Source organism: Oncorhynchus mykiss, chromosome 17, assembly GCF_057628025.1.
Source record: "Oncorhynchus mykiss isolate SJ-2025 chromosome 17, ASM5762802v1, whole genome shotgun sequence".
NCBI classification, from domain to species: Eukaryota; Metazoa; Chordata; class Actinopteri; order Salmoniformes; family Salmonidae; genus Oncorhynchus; species Oncorhynchus mykiss.
This window is the reverse complement of record NC_143038.1, coordinates 43,414,364-43,428,819: the sequence shown is the minus strand read 5'-3', so window position 1 is coordinate 43,428,819 and position 14,456 is coordinate 43,414,364. Positions and strand designations below refer to the sequence as shown.

At 40.1% G+C, this 14,456-nt stretch overlaps 1 protein-coding gene across 1 annotated transcript in view; it reads right to left on the bottom strand.

Annotated features, from left to right (window-relative positions):
• The window catches only part of LOC110494251 (thiol S-methyltransferase TMT1A), a 29,529-nt gene that overhangs the window by 8,763 nt on the left and 6,310 nt on the right, over nt 1-14,456 (bottom strand). The window lies entirely within an intron of this gene.

Genomic DNA, 14,456 nt, shown 5'->3' with positions numbered 1-14,456 from the left:
TTCTTAAGGAATGTAGTGAAGTAAAACTTGTCCTAAATATTAAAGTACAGATACCCTAAAAAACAACTTAAGTACTTTACACCACTGGTCCAGTCTCCCATTTAGTGACAAGTATTTGAGGTTTTCATTGGTATAATGATGACCTATAATGGTCATTGATACAGTTTCCCACCTAGCAATGTTTGTAGATCAAGAGCATGGGGGCCATTGTCTAGGCCAGGTTCTGAAAGCGGTTGTCACTACTTTCCAAGGTAAACATTTTTAAAACACCTTTTGGAAATAAGGTGTTTTGTATGGATTGGTATACAATGTATTGAGATGTTGTATTTCAGTTTAGCCCCATATTACACTGCAGTAACGCTATAGTTAGCCTATAGCCATGCTGCTAGCCAATGGACATGGTTATTTTGTACTATGAAGTACAAGGCAGTCTAGCTAGCTAATTTTGTAACATGCTTGTGCTTGGTTTGACATTTCAGATGGCAACAAAATCTAGTGTAGTTTATTTCTAGTGGAGAGACAGTCAATGCATGTATATGGGGAAATGTAGCCAACTGAACTCAACACCACAATGTACGACAAATAGTACATTTACGATAGTAAATCGAGGAGTTGCGTTTAGTTGGCTAGGGAACACTTTTTACATCATGCAGGTTTCTCAGATCAAATAGCCTAACCTATATGGTGCGCAAAAAACAAAAATGCACTGTCATGTTAACATATCCTAAAAACAGGACAGGTCAAAGTAAAATGGACAATCACAACTTGTCCAGGAGTTTCACCCCATTGGCATGATCAGTGCTTTGAAGTTTGTATCCCTCAATTTGACAAGCTGATCATAGCGAAAAAGGAAATACTTCTGCATTTCCTGCTTAAATAGCCAAATTGATTAGCCACAGGAATCAGGAAAAATAAAGCCAATGCAATGCCCTGTTTTACAAATGGTTGGCCTACCACATGGATGAGCATTCAAAACATTTAAATTTTAGGCCATTTCTTCTTCCTAAAAAAAACATGGTAGCCTTTTGAGATGCACACCTGGGGACTGGGAGGGAGCGCACTCAGCGCAGCCTCGGAAGCGCACATACAGTGCTTTCGGGAAAGTATTCAGACCCCCTGACTTTTTTCACATTTTGTTTCAGCCTTATTCTAAAATGATTTACATTTTTTAAAAATCCTCAGCAATCTTCACATACTACCCCGTAATGATAAAGCGAAAACATGTTTTTAGAAGTTTTTGCAAATGTATTACAGTAGTATTCAGACCCTTTGCTATGAGACTTAAATGAGCTTAGGTGCATCCTCTTTCCATTGATCATCCTTCAGTTGTTTCTTTAACTTGATTGGAGTCCACCTGTCTATGTAAGGTCCCACAGTTGATGGTGCATGTCAGAGCAAAAACCAAGCCATGATGTCAAAGGAATTGTCCGTTGAGCTCCGAGACAGGATTGTGTCGAGGCACAGATCTGGGGAAGGGTACCAAAAAATTACTGCAGCATTTGAGGTCCCCAAGAACACAGTGGCCTCGATCATTCTTAAATTGAAAAAGTTGGGAACCACGACTCTTCTTAGAGCTGGCCGCCTGGCAAAACAGAGCAATCGGGGGAGAAGGGCCTTGGTCAGGGAGGTGACTAAGAACCTGATGGTCCCTCTAACAGAGCTCTAGAGTTCCTCTTAAGATAGGAGAACCATCCAGAAGGACAACCATCTCTGCAGCACTCCACCAATCAGGCCTTTATGGTAGAGTTGCCAGATGGAAGCCACTCCTCAATAAAAGGCACATGACAGTCTGAGTCTTTAGCAGGCTATGAGAAACAAGATTGAACTCTGGCCTGAATGCCAAGCGTCATGTCTGGAGGAAACCTGGCACCATCCCTATGGTGAAGCATGGCGGTGGCAGCATCATGCTGTGGGGATGTTTTCACCGGCAGGGACTGTGAGACTAATCAGTTTTGAGGGAAAGATGAACGGAGCAAAGTACAGAGAGATCAGTGCTCAGGACATCTGACTGGGGTAAAGGTTCACCTTCCAACAGGACAACGACCCTAAGCCAAGACAACGCAGGAGTTGCTTCTGGACAAGTCTCTGAATGTCCTTGAGTGGTCCAGCCAGAGCCCTGACTTGAACCTGATCAAACATCTCTGGAGAGACCTGAAAGTAGCTGTGCAGCAACACTCCCCATCCAATCTGACAGAACTTGAGTGGATCTGCAGAGAAGAGTGGGAGAAACTCCCCAAATACATGTGTGCCAAGCTTGTAGTGCCATACCCAAGAAGACTCAAGGCTGTAATCGCTGCCAAAGGTGCTTCAAGAAAGTACTGAGTAAAGGGTCTGAATACTTATGTAAATGTAATATTACTTTTTTTAAAATAAATTTGCAAACATTTCTAAAATCTTGTTTTTGCTTGTCGTTATGGGGTATTGTGTGTAGATTGATGAGGGTGAAAAAATGATTTAATCAATTTTAGAATAAGGCTGTAACGTAACAAATGTGGAAAAAGTGAATACTTAACAAAAGCACTGTACACCCTCCAAGAGATGAATACAGATGAATAAACCCTGGAACTAACCATCTAATTTACCAGTCGCTTGGACCTGGTCTGACACCTTTTATTCAAGTGTATGGTGTAGATCACCAAATGTTAGATGTACATAACATACAGTATAATTACATAACATCTAGCCTATTGGGATCAAAGGAATTTAGATCATTTTTTAAAATTTTGAATGAATTTGTCACATTTAAAAAAAAAAACTGTTTTAGTTTTGTCATTATGGGATATTGGGTGTAGATTGAGGGGGAAAAAAATCAATTTTAATCAATTTTAGAATAAGGTTGTATAGTAACAAAATTTGGAAAAAGGGGTCTGAATACTTTCCGAATGCACTGTAGTTTGACTATATGAAACAGTGATTACTTTTTTCTGTTCTTCTTTAAAACCTCTTATGGATCCGCCCATTTTTTCAATTTTCGGCTAAAATTACGTACCTGTAGTTCAGGACCTCAAGCAAGGATATGCATATTCTTGATACCACTTGAAAGGAAACGCTTAAGTTTGTGGAAATGTTAAATTCATGTAAGAGAATGTAACACATTCGATCTCGTAAAAGATAATACCAAGAAAAAAACATTTTGTATCATCTTTGAAATGCAAGAGAAAGGCCATAATGTATAAGGCACTGCATCATACACCAGCAGAACCTGTTGGACCAGCACCAGAGACAGACACCAGACAGTTGTGGCATCATTTGTAAGTTCTCTTATTAGCTGCAGAGCATGTGTAAAACTCAAATGGAACTGTTTTGAACAAAGACAACACTGGAAGGCAAAGTCATTGTGGCCAGCCTCAATGGAGGTCTATTACATTTTAGCAATTTAGCAAACATTCTTATCCAGAGTGACTTACAGGCGCGATTAGGGATAAGTGCCTTGCTCAAGATCACGTCAACAGATTTTTCACCTCGTCGGCTCGTGTATTAGAACCAGTGACATTTCAGTTACAGGCCCAACGCTCTTAACTGCTAGGATACCTGCCTCCCCAAGCATCTCAATCCAACAGACACAGTCCATGGTCCGGGTGTTGATTCCACAGCTCATCGAAAGGTTTGGAGAAACATGTTCTATACTAGTTACATAATTATGGTCCTTATGACAGGAAATTTGACTGTGATTCTTTTGTAAACATTGTACCTTTTGATTAATGTTGTATTTTCTGTTTATCCCTCTTCTTTCAGCCCAACATCTGAGACAGACACAACTTACAACTTTATTACTGGAACAGTTCCCTTGCCTCAAGGATTGTGCTTCTAGTTCTGACAATGCAGTAATATCTAACAAGTAACCTAACAAATTCACAACTACCTTATACACACAAATGTAAAGGGATAAATAAGGGATGAATAAGAATATGTACAGGGGGTACCGGTACCGAGTCAATGTGCGGGGGTACAGGTTAGTCGAGGTCATTTAATCATGTAGGTAGGGGTAAAGTGACTATGCATAGATAATAAACAGCAAGTAGTAGAAGTGTAAAAATAAATGGGGGTGGGGTGTCAGTGTAAATAGTCCGGGTGGCTATTTGATTAATTGTTCAGCAGTCTTGTGGCTTGGGGGTAGAAGCTGTTAAGGAGCCTTTTGGTCCTAGATTGGTGCTCCGGTACCGCTTGCTGCGCGGTAGCAGAGAGAACAGTTGATGACTTGGCTGACTGGAGTATTTGACCATTTTTGGGGCTTTCCTCGGACACTGCCTAGTATATAGGTCCTGGATGGCAGGAAGCTTGGCCCCAGTCATGTACTGGGCCTTACACACTACCCTCTGTAGCGCCTTACGGTCAGATGCCGAGCAGTTGCCATACCAGAGCGTGATGCAACCGGTCAGGATGCTCTTGATGGTGCAGCTGTAAAACCTTTTGAGGATCTGAGGACCCATGCCAAATCTTTTCAGTCTTCTGAGGGAGAATAGGTTTTGTCGTACTCTCTTCACGACTGTCTTGTTGTGTATGGACCATGATAGTTCATTGGTGATGTGGACACCAAGGAACATGAATCTCTACAACCTGCTCCACTACAGCCCTGTCGATGAGAATGGGGGCGTGCTCGGTCCTCCTTTTCCTAGTCCACAATCATCTCCTTTGTCTTGATCATGTTGAGGGAATGGTTGCTGTCCTGGCACCACAAGGCCAGGTCTCTCCCTATAGGCTGTCTTGTCTTTGTCGGTGATACTACTACTGTTTTGTCATTTGCAAACTTAATGATGGTGTTGGAGTTGTGCCTGGCCGTGCAGTCATGAGTGAACAGGGAGTACAGGAGGGGACTGAGCACGCACCAGAGGGGCCCCCGTGTTGAGGATCAGCGTGGCGGATGTGTTGTTGCAGAGGATGGTGTTTAGTCCCAGGGTCCTTAGCTTAGTGATGAGCTTTCAGGGCACTATGGTGTTGAACGCTGAGCTGTAGTCAATGAATAGCATTCTCACATTGGTGTTCCTTTTGTCCAGTTGGGAAAGGGCAGTGTGGAATGCAATAGAGATTGCATCATCTGAGGATCTGTTGGGGCGGTATGCAAATTGGAGTGGGTCTAGGGTTTCTGGGATAATGGTGTTTGTTGTGACCTGCCTTTCAAAGCACCTCATGGCTACAGACGTGAGTGCTATGGGTCGGTAGTCATTTTAGGCAGGTCACCTTAGTGTTCTTGGGCACAGGGACTATGGTGGTCTGCTTGAAACTAGAGGTCGACCGATTATGATTTTTCAACACCGATACCGATTATTGGAGGACAAAAAAAGCTGATACCGATTAAATCGGCCGATTTTTAAAATGCATTTGTAATAATGACAATTACAACAATACTAATGAACACATATTTTAACTTAATATAATTCATCAATAAAATCCATTTAGCCTCAAATATAATGAATCATCTTCAATTTGGTTTAAATAATGCAAAAACAAAGTGTTGGAGAAGAAAGTAAAAGTGCAATATGTGCCATGTAAGAAAGCTAACGTTTAAGTTCCTTGCTCAGAACATGAGAACATATGAAAACTGGTGGTTCCTTTTAACATGAGTCTTCAATATTCCTAGGTAAGAAGTTTTAGGTTGTAGATATTATAGAAATTATAGGACTATTTCTCTCTATACCATTTGTATTTCATATTCCTTTGACTATTGGATGTTCTTATAGGCACTTTAGTATTGCCAGTATAACAGTATAGCTTCCGTACCTCTCCTCGCTCCTACCTGGGCTCAAACCAGGTACACAATGACAACAGCCACCCTCAAAGCCCAACAGCCACCCTCGAAGCCCATACCCATGCAGAGCAAGGGGAACAACTACTCCAAGTCTCAGAGCGAGTGACGTTTGAAACGCTATTAGCGTGCACCCCACTAACTAGCTAGCCATTTCACATCACATTGTTACACCAGCCTAATCTCGGGAGTTGATAGGCTTGAAGTCATGAACAGCAGAGCTGCTGGCAAAACGCACAAAAGTGCTGTTTGAATGAATGCCTGCTGCTACCTACCATCGCTCAGTCAGACTGCTCTATCAAATCATAGACTTAATTATAACATAATAACACACAGAAATACAAGCCTTAGGTCATTAATAGTGTCGAATCCGGAAACTATCATCTCGAAAACAAGACGTTTATTCTTTCAGGGAAATACGGAACCGTTCCGTATTTTATCTAACGGGTGGCATCCATCAGTCTAAATATTCCTGTTATATTGCACAACCTTCAATGTTAAGTCATAATTACGTAAAATTCTGGCAAATTAGTTAGCAATGAGCCAGGCGGCCCAAACTGTTGCATATACCGACTCTGCATGCAATGAACGCAAGAGAAGTGACAAAATTTCACCTTGTCAATATTGCCTGCTAACCTGGATTTCTTTTAGCTAAATATGCAGGTTTAAAAATATATACTTCTGTGTATTGATTTTAAGAAAGGCATTGTTGTTTATGGTTAGGTACGCGTTGGTGCAACGACAGTCCTTTTTCACGAATGCGCACTGCATCGATTATATGCAACGCAGGACACGCTAGATAAACTAGTAATATCATCAACCATGTGTAGTTATAACTAGTGATTATGATTGATTAAGTTTAATGCTAGCTAGCAACTTACCTTGGCTTCTTACTGCATTCGCGTAACAGGCGGGCTCCTCGTGAGGCAGGTGGTTAGAGCGTTGGACTAGTTAAACCGTAAGGTTGCAAGATTGAATCCCTGAGCTGACAAGGTAAAAATCTGTCGTTCTGCCCCTGAACAAGGCAGTTAACCCACCTAGGCCGTCATTGAAAGTAAGAATGTGTTAACTGACTTGCCTAGTTAAATAAAGATTAAATAAAGGTGTAAAAATAAAAAATAAAATCGGCGTCCAAAATTACCGATTTCCGATTGTTATGATAACTTGAAATCGGCCCTAATTAATCGGCCATTCTGATTAATTGGTTGACCTCTACTTGAAACATGTTGGTATTACAGACTCAGACAAAGAGAGGTTGAAAATGTCAGTGAAGACACTTACCAGTTGGTCAGCGCATGCTCGGAGTACACGTCCTGGTAATCCGTCTTGCCCTGCGGCCTTGTGAATGTTGACCTGTTTAAAGGTCTTACATCGGCTGCGGATAGCGTGATCACAGTCGTCCGGAACAGCTGATGCTCTCATTCATGTTTCAGTGTTACTTGCCTCGAAGGGAGCATATAAGTAATTTAGCTCGTCTGGTAGGCTCGTGTCACTGGGCAACTCTTAGCTATGCTTCCCTTTGTAGTCTGTAATAGTTTGCAAGCCCTGCCACATCCGACAAGAGTCGGAGCCGGTGTAGTACGATTCGATCTTGTATTGACGCTTTGCCTGTTTGATGGTTTGTCGGAGGGCATAGCGGGATTTCTTATAAGCTTCCGGGTTAAAGTCCCGCTCCTTGAAAGCGGCAGCTCTACTCTTTAGCTCAGTGCGGATGTTGGCTGTAATCCATGGCTTCTGGTTGGGGTATGTACACAGTCACTGTGGTGACGACGTCATCAAAGCACTTATTGATGAAGCCAGTGACTGATGTGGTGTACAATGGCATTGGAAGAATCATGGAACATATTCCGGTCTGTGCTAGCAAAACAGTCCTGTAGCTTAGCATTTGCTTCATCTGACCACTTAAAGGGGCAGTGAACATTTTTGTCTCATCTGTGATATTTTGGTAAAAGGCTCAAGTTATAGAAAATGTTGTTATTCAATATACCATATTAGTTACTTCTTACTAGTAATACATTTGTTTTAGAAACATTACAAAGCATGCTCATCAGTTTTTTGTATCTTTATATATATATCTACCTGCTACAGTAGCTGGTGGGCCAAAAAGTGAATGCTATGCCATGATGTGCAGTTTGATCATGAAAGTGACCCACGGGACATCAATGTGTCTGAGCTGAATCTTTATTCCACATGTTGTTGTTGTGTTCCAGCCAAAATTTAAAAAGTGTTAAATATTTATTTCACACATCTACACACAATACCCCATAATGACAAAGTTACATTTATTCTTCAGAAATTGCTGCTAATTTATTGAAATTCTGAAATATCTCATTTATAGATTCTAACATGTTAGAATTACCTTTGGCAGCGATTACTCCTGTGAATCTTTCTGGGTAAGTCTCTAAGAGCTTTACACACCTGGATTGTACAATATCTGCACATTATTCTTTTCAAAATTCTTCAAGCTCTGTCAAGTTGATTGTTGATCATTGCTAGACAGCCATTTTCAAGTCTTGCCCTAGATTTTCAAGCCGATTTAAGTCAAAACTGTAACTACGCCACCCAGGAACATTCAATGTCGTCTTGTTAAGCAATTCCAGTGTGTATATGGCCTTGTGTTTTAGGTTATTGTCCTGTTGAAAGGGGAAGGTCTCCCAGTGTCTGTTGGAAAGCAGACTGAACCTGGGTTTTTTCTACAGGGCTTGACATTAACTTTTTTAGCCACTTGTCAAGTTGGACCCCTAGTAAAAAAAAAATCCTATAGTATTCCAATAAAAAATATATATTACAATCCAATAGAAAATTCTATCAGATTTTGGAACCTATCCTATAGAATTTTATCCTATAGGATAGAATAAATCGTATAGCACTTATCCTATAGGACTGGTTCCAAAATCTGATAGGGTTTTCTATTGGATTCTTGTATTGGAATCCAATAGGATTCCTAGGACTGGTTCTGGTGGTGTGTTGAAGAGGTTGAGAACCTCAGAGAATTATCACTTGTGTGGTGAGTAGGCAAAAAGATGGAGATTGCGCTCTGGAGAGACACGGGAGAAAGACTGTTCCTCAGTTTACTGTTCTTTAATCTTGATTGCAGTTTAACATAAAATGTACAGTTTCTGTGCCATATAAATCTGTGAAATTGTCCAATAAAGCTACATATTAGATTATTTTAGATTTGCATTCATTTCCTGTACGTGGACAGTATGTATTACTACATTACAGAACCTCACGTTTTGACCACATCAAACTGAGTGTAATTACACATCCTGTTTACCTCATATTAGTGATGTTAGTATAAACATTTATAGTAATCACAATGACACAAAATTGATTAAAACAAATCAATATAATTGGCTTTATACTGTTGATTTTGACATAAGTCTTTAAGTCTTAGGACTTAAAATTCTACAATAATTTTTAAACTCAAATGGCAATGAAAATTCAGGGTGCTCTCTGTAAAAAAAGTTGCGGTCACACACCAATACATGGATTTGAGAGAAAGTATCACTCAAATAACAGCCAGCTCTTGTCACTGTTGATATCCTATGGCGGGTTGTGATTCAATTAAAAAGCACCTGATTTGTTTCCTTCCCCGTTTCGGCAGCCTCTCAAAACTTCCATCCGACATTCTACAATGTATGTAGATTGTCTGTCTTTAGCAAATTCTCTTCTAACCAGTGATATACAGTGCCTTCATAGAGTATTCACACCCCTTGACTTTTTCCACATTTTGTTGCGTTACAGCCTGAATTTAAAATGGATGAAATTGAGATTTTGTGTCACTGGCCTACACACAATACCCCATAACGTCAAAGTGCATTAATGTTTTTTTTTCTTTTTTTCCCCCGTTCAAATCAATAACAAATTCAAATCTGAAATGCCTCGAGTCAATAAATATTCAACGCCTTTTGTTATGGCAAGCCTAAATAATTTCAGAAGTAAAAATGTGCTTAAAAAGTCACAAGTTGCATGGACTCACTTTGTATGCAATAATAGAGTTTAACATGACTACCTCATCTCTGTACCCCACACATACATGTATCTGTAAGCAGTGAATTTCAAACACAGATTCAATCACAAAGAATAGGGAGGTTTTCCAATGCCTCACTAAGGGCAGCCATTTATTTTATTTTATTTAACAATGCAAGTCAGTTAAGAACAAATTCTTATTTACAATGACGGCCTACCTATTGGTAGATGGATAAAAAATTAAAAAAAGCAGACATTGAATATCCCTTTGAGCATGGTGAATTATTAATTACACTTTGGATGGTGTATCAATATACCCAGTAACACAAAGATACAGGCGTCCATCCTAACTCAGCTGTTGGAGAGAAAGGAAACTGCTCACAGTTTTCACCATGAGGCCAATGGTGATCTTAAACCCGTTACAGAGTTTAATAGCTGTGATAGGAGAAAACTGAGGATGGATCAACATTGAAGTTACTCCACAATTACTAACCTAATTGACAGAGTAAAAAGGAAGCCTGAACAGAATAAAAAATATTCCAAAACATGCATCCTGTTTGCAACAAGGCAGTAAAGTAAAACTGCAAAAAAATGTGTCAAAGCAGTTAACTTTTCCTGAATTCAAAGTGTTATGTTTGGGGCAAATCCAATACAACACATTATTGAGTGGTGGCTGGATCATGTTATGAGTATGCTTGTAATCGTTAAGGACTGGGGAGTTTTTCAGGATAAAAAAGAAACGTAATAGAGCTAATCACAGGCAAAATCCTAGAGAAAAACATGGTTCAGTCTGTTTTCCACCAGACACAGGGAGATTAATTCACCTTTCAGCAGGACAATAACCTAAAGCACAAGGCCAAATCTACACTGGAGTTGCTTACCAAGAAGACAGTTCCTGAGTGGCCGAGTTACAGTTTTGACTTAAATTGTCTTGAAAATCTATGGCAAGATTTGAAAACGGTTGTCTAGCAATGATCATCAACCAATTTGACAGAGCTTGAAGAATTTTGAAAAGAATAATGGGCAAATATCATTCAATCCAGGTGTGCAAAGCTCTTAGAGACTTACCAAGAAAGACTCACAGCTGCAATAGCTGCCAAGGGGTGTGAAAACTTATGTAAATAGCATATTTCTGTATTTACAGAAATATGTGGCAATAGTTTGGGGAGGCCCTTTCCCATTTCAGCATGACAATGCCCTAGTGCACAAAGTGAAGTCCATACAGAAATGGTTTGTCGATCGGTGTGGAAGAACTTGACTGGCCTGCACAGACCCCTGACCTCAACACCATCGAACACCTTTGGGATGAATTGGTACGCTGACAGCAAGCTAATCACCCAAGATCACTGCCTGACCTCACCAATGCTCTTGAGGCTGAATGGAAGCAAGTCCCCACAGCAATGTTCCAACATCTAGTAGAAAGCATTCCCAGAAGAGTGGACAGGCTGTTATAGTAACAAAGGGAGGTGCAACTCCATATTAATATCCATGATTTTGGAATGAGATGTTCGACGAGCATGTGTCCACATACTTTTGGTACTGTAGTGTATTTAGTAATAAACAAACAAGATAAATATCTCCCATCTGCTATAACAGTACAGTGACTCAAAAACAAGATACAAATGGCAACAACTTAGCTAACGTAAACTCACCCCATTCTGTACAAATGTGCGCAACCGCAACATTCAAACAAGGATACAAAGAAAACGAATGGGTCTGTAGCGACTGTGTTGAGTTCAAAATCTGGTGTGTGAACAACGTTTCTATTCAAGCGTTGATGGACATGGTAATGGCTCTATAGTATTGGAGGAAAGACCCTCCGTTACATCGTGACGTGTCATGCCGTAACGTACAGCACGCATAAAGCAACTATTTCCGTCTTACAACCTCTCTCCACCAGGTGTAGCACTTCTCTCATCGTTTAAAAACAAGAAATGGACAGTGACAGGGGTAAGGGGGGGGATAACCTAGTCATTTTTTGCGTCATCACTGCATGCAATCATCGTTCTCAAAGCCGCTGTTTGCTTCTAAGATCACTTCAGCACCGCCCTAAAAATCCAATTCAAATTCGACACAAACCTTCAAATAGGTATGGAATGACACATTATATAAACTCTTTATAGTGTTTTATTTACATTTTAGAGGCAATAAGATAAGTTGGACAGATCGAGTGAAAAAAAAAGCAATTTTCCCACACAACATCTCTCCTTCTCACTATCATGCATTGGTTTCGCTTCCCCACCCGCCATTTTTAAAAAGACCCGACAGTGCGCATTGCCTCCTTGAATTATGCAGAAACGGGCAGCGTTTAGGTCATGTCATTCATTTATTTTGTTGGAAAGGGGAGAAAGTGTGCTTTACAATGGTATTGACATTACAGTTGATCTGGAAGTATGTTTTTGGGGCGCTAAAATAAGGTCAATTGTACAGACCAAGGCGATGTACAAAAGTGAGTGAGTTTACGTTAGCTAGCTAGGCAGCTGACAGGCAAAATGTGGCTAGCAGTAGTGTCTCTGCTAGCATAAAAACAAGTTCAGAAAATGCTGTACAATAACAAAATATGACTAAAACATTGACAACTTTGTTGGGAAACATTAGGAAACAAATACTGTACTCATAGTTCTTGATTCCCAAACAGTGAAGGATAAAACAGTTAGAATAATAATGTTAGCTGAACTTGGTAGTTAAGTAACACTGCAAGCCTGCGCTAGCTATGACATCATCAGTCACTCTTAAAGGGACAGGCTTTCTTAAAGGTGAATAAAACAAAAATGTATATAGAACGGTTGTCTCCAATTAACAAAAATTTAATTAAATGTTGTTGTATTGTACTGGAACTTATGACAACGAACTATACTTTTGGGGTTCAATTAAGAAAAAAGTTCTGATTGGATTCTGACTGTGGTGACACAATCCTACAAGATTTATCAAAAACCTATAGGAACCAATCAGATTACTTTTGATTTCCAATTGGAAAAAAAATAGTCCAATCGGATTCAGATAGAGGTCATACAAAACCATATAGGATTTTGAGAATCCTATAGGGTCTGATACGATTACTTTTGATTACAAATTGGAAAAAAAGTAGTCCAATAAGGTTATGGTACAGGTGACAAAATCCTATAGGACTTTGTGTCACCTCTATCAGAATCCGATTGGTCTACTTTTTTCCCATTGGAAATAAAAATTAATCTTATTAGATCTTTTAGGATTCTCGCAGTCACCTCTATAGGATTTTGAGAATCTTATAGGATTATATTGGAAAAAAACTAAAATCCTATAGGATTTTGACTAGGGACTGACTTTTTACTTTTTAAGTCACTTGTCCAAAAATAAAAATAAATGGTCTGTAAACATCAAAAAGGTACTAAAAGTTGTGTTGTATGATGCAAGGAATCATTCCACAAAATAACCATTATTATCACTGGTATTGACAATGTAAGGCCTCTGATCCGTTGTAACCTTGAGCAAGGCATTTAACCCACCACAAAGTAAAATACTGCATTAATAGGCCAATGTATAAAACATATGTGGTCCGTCAACCCTCCATCTGGAGAGCTACTGGGTGTGTAGGCTTTTCATATAAACATGCTCAAACACATCAGATCCAGCTTATCAAGGTCCTGTTGAGCAGCTGATATTTACTACAATGTGGCGTGTTTGAGCAGGACTGGAGAAAAAAGCCTTCACACTCCTGGACTCTCCAGGAGGAGAGTTGGCCACTCTGCAACATTACAATTACCACCAAATACTTATGTCTTTATAACATAATTCCATCATTGAATGAACCCGGGATCAAATGGCTAAGGTGGGCAAGTTAACTAAGACATTTATCTCTTTGTAAGGTTAAAATATTCTGTGTTTAGGGGAGATCTTGACAGCATACATTTTTTTCTCTCACTTTGTCAGAATTACATGGCTAGTATTGAATAGAGGAGAATCCTAGCCAATTTTGAGCCCTTGAGAGACAGTTTTTACAACCGTAGTATGCAGCATTGGTTTCATCAACTACGCACCCATATCAACTGCGTGTTGGCCATTTGCAGTTATACAACAGTGCCATTTGAAAGTTATTTTAGGACGTGGGACATGGCAATGACATTAATGCTTGCTAATAGCTAAATGTTTAACTAGCAAGATAATCAGCCAAACTATACAATATATTTTGAATTGGCAATCTAGTTAGCCTGTTGTAGGCTGTACCATTATTTTACCTGCTGCGTAAATGTCTCTTTCTCTTCCCCTCTGGCAATGGCCCACTGGAACACACGCAGGTGATGCATACACCATGACTTTTCCAGGATTTTCTTTGCTGACCCAAAATGTGCAGCAACACTGTACTTGACACCCAGCATCCTAAGTAATAACACAGTTATAACATGCCATAGATTGCCATTCTCATCAAAGGGGCTGTAGTGGAGCAGGTCGAGAGCTTCAAGTTCCTTTTTGTCCACATCACCAAAACTAACATGGTCCAAGCACACCAAGACAGTCGTGAAGAGGGCACGACAAAACCTATTCCCCCTCCGGAGACTAAAAGATTTGGCATGGGTCCTCAGATCCTCAAAAAGGTTTTACAGCTGCAAAATCGAGAGTATCCTGACCGGTTGCATCACCGGCTGGTATGGAAACTGCTCGGCCTCCTACCGCAAGGCACTACAGAGGGTAGTGCGTAAGGCCCAGTACATCACCGGGGCCAAGCTTCCTGCCATCCAGGACCTCAGAGGAAGGCCCTAAAAAT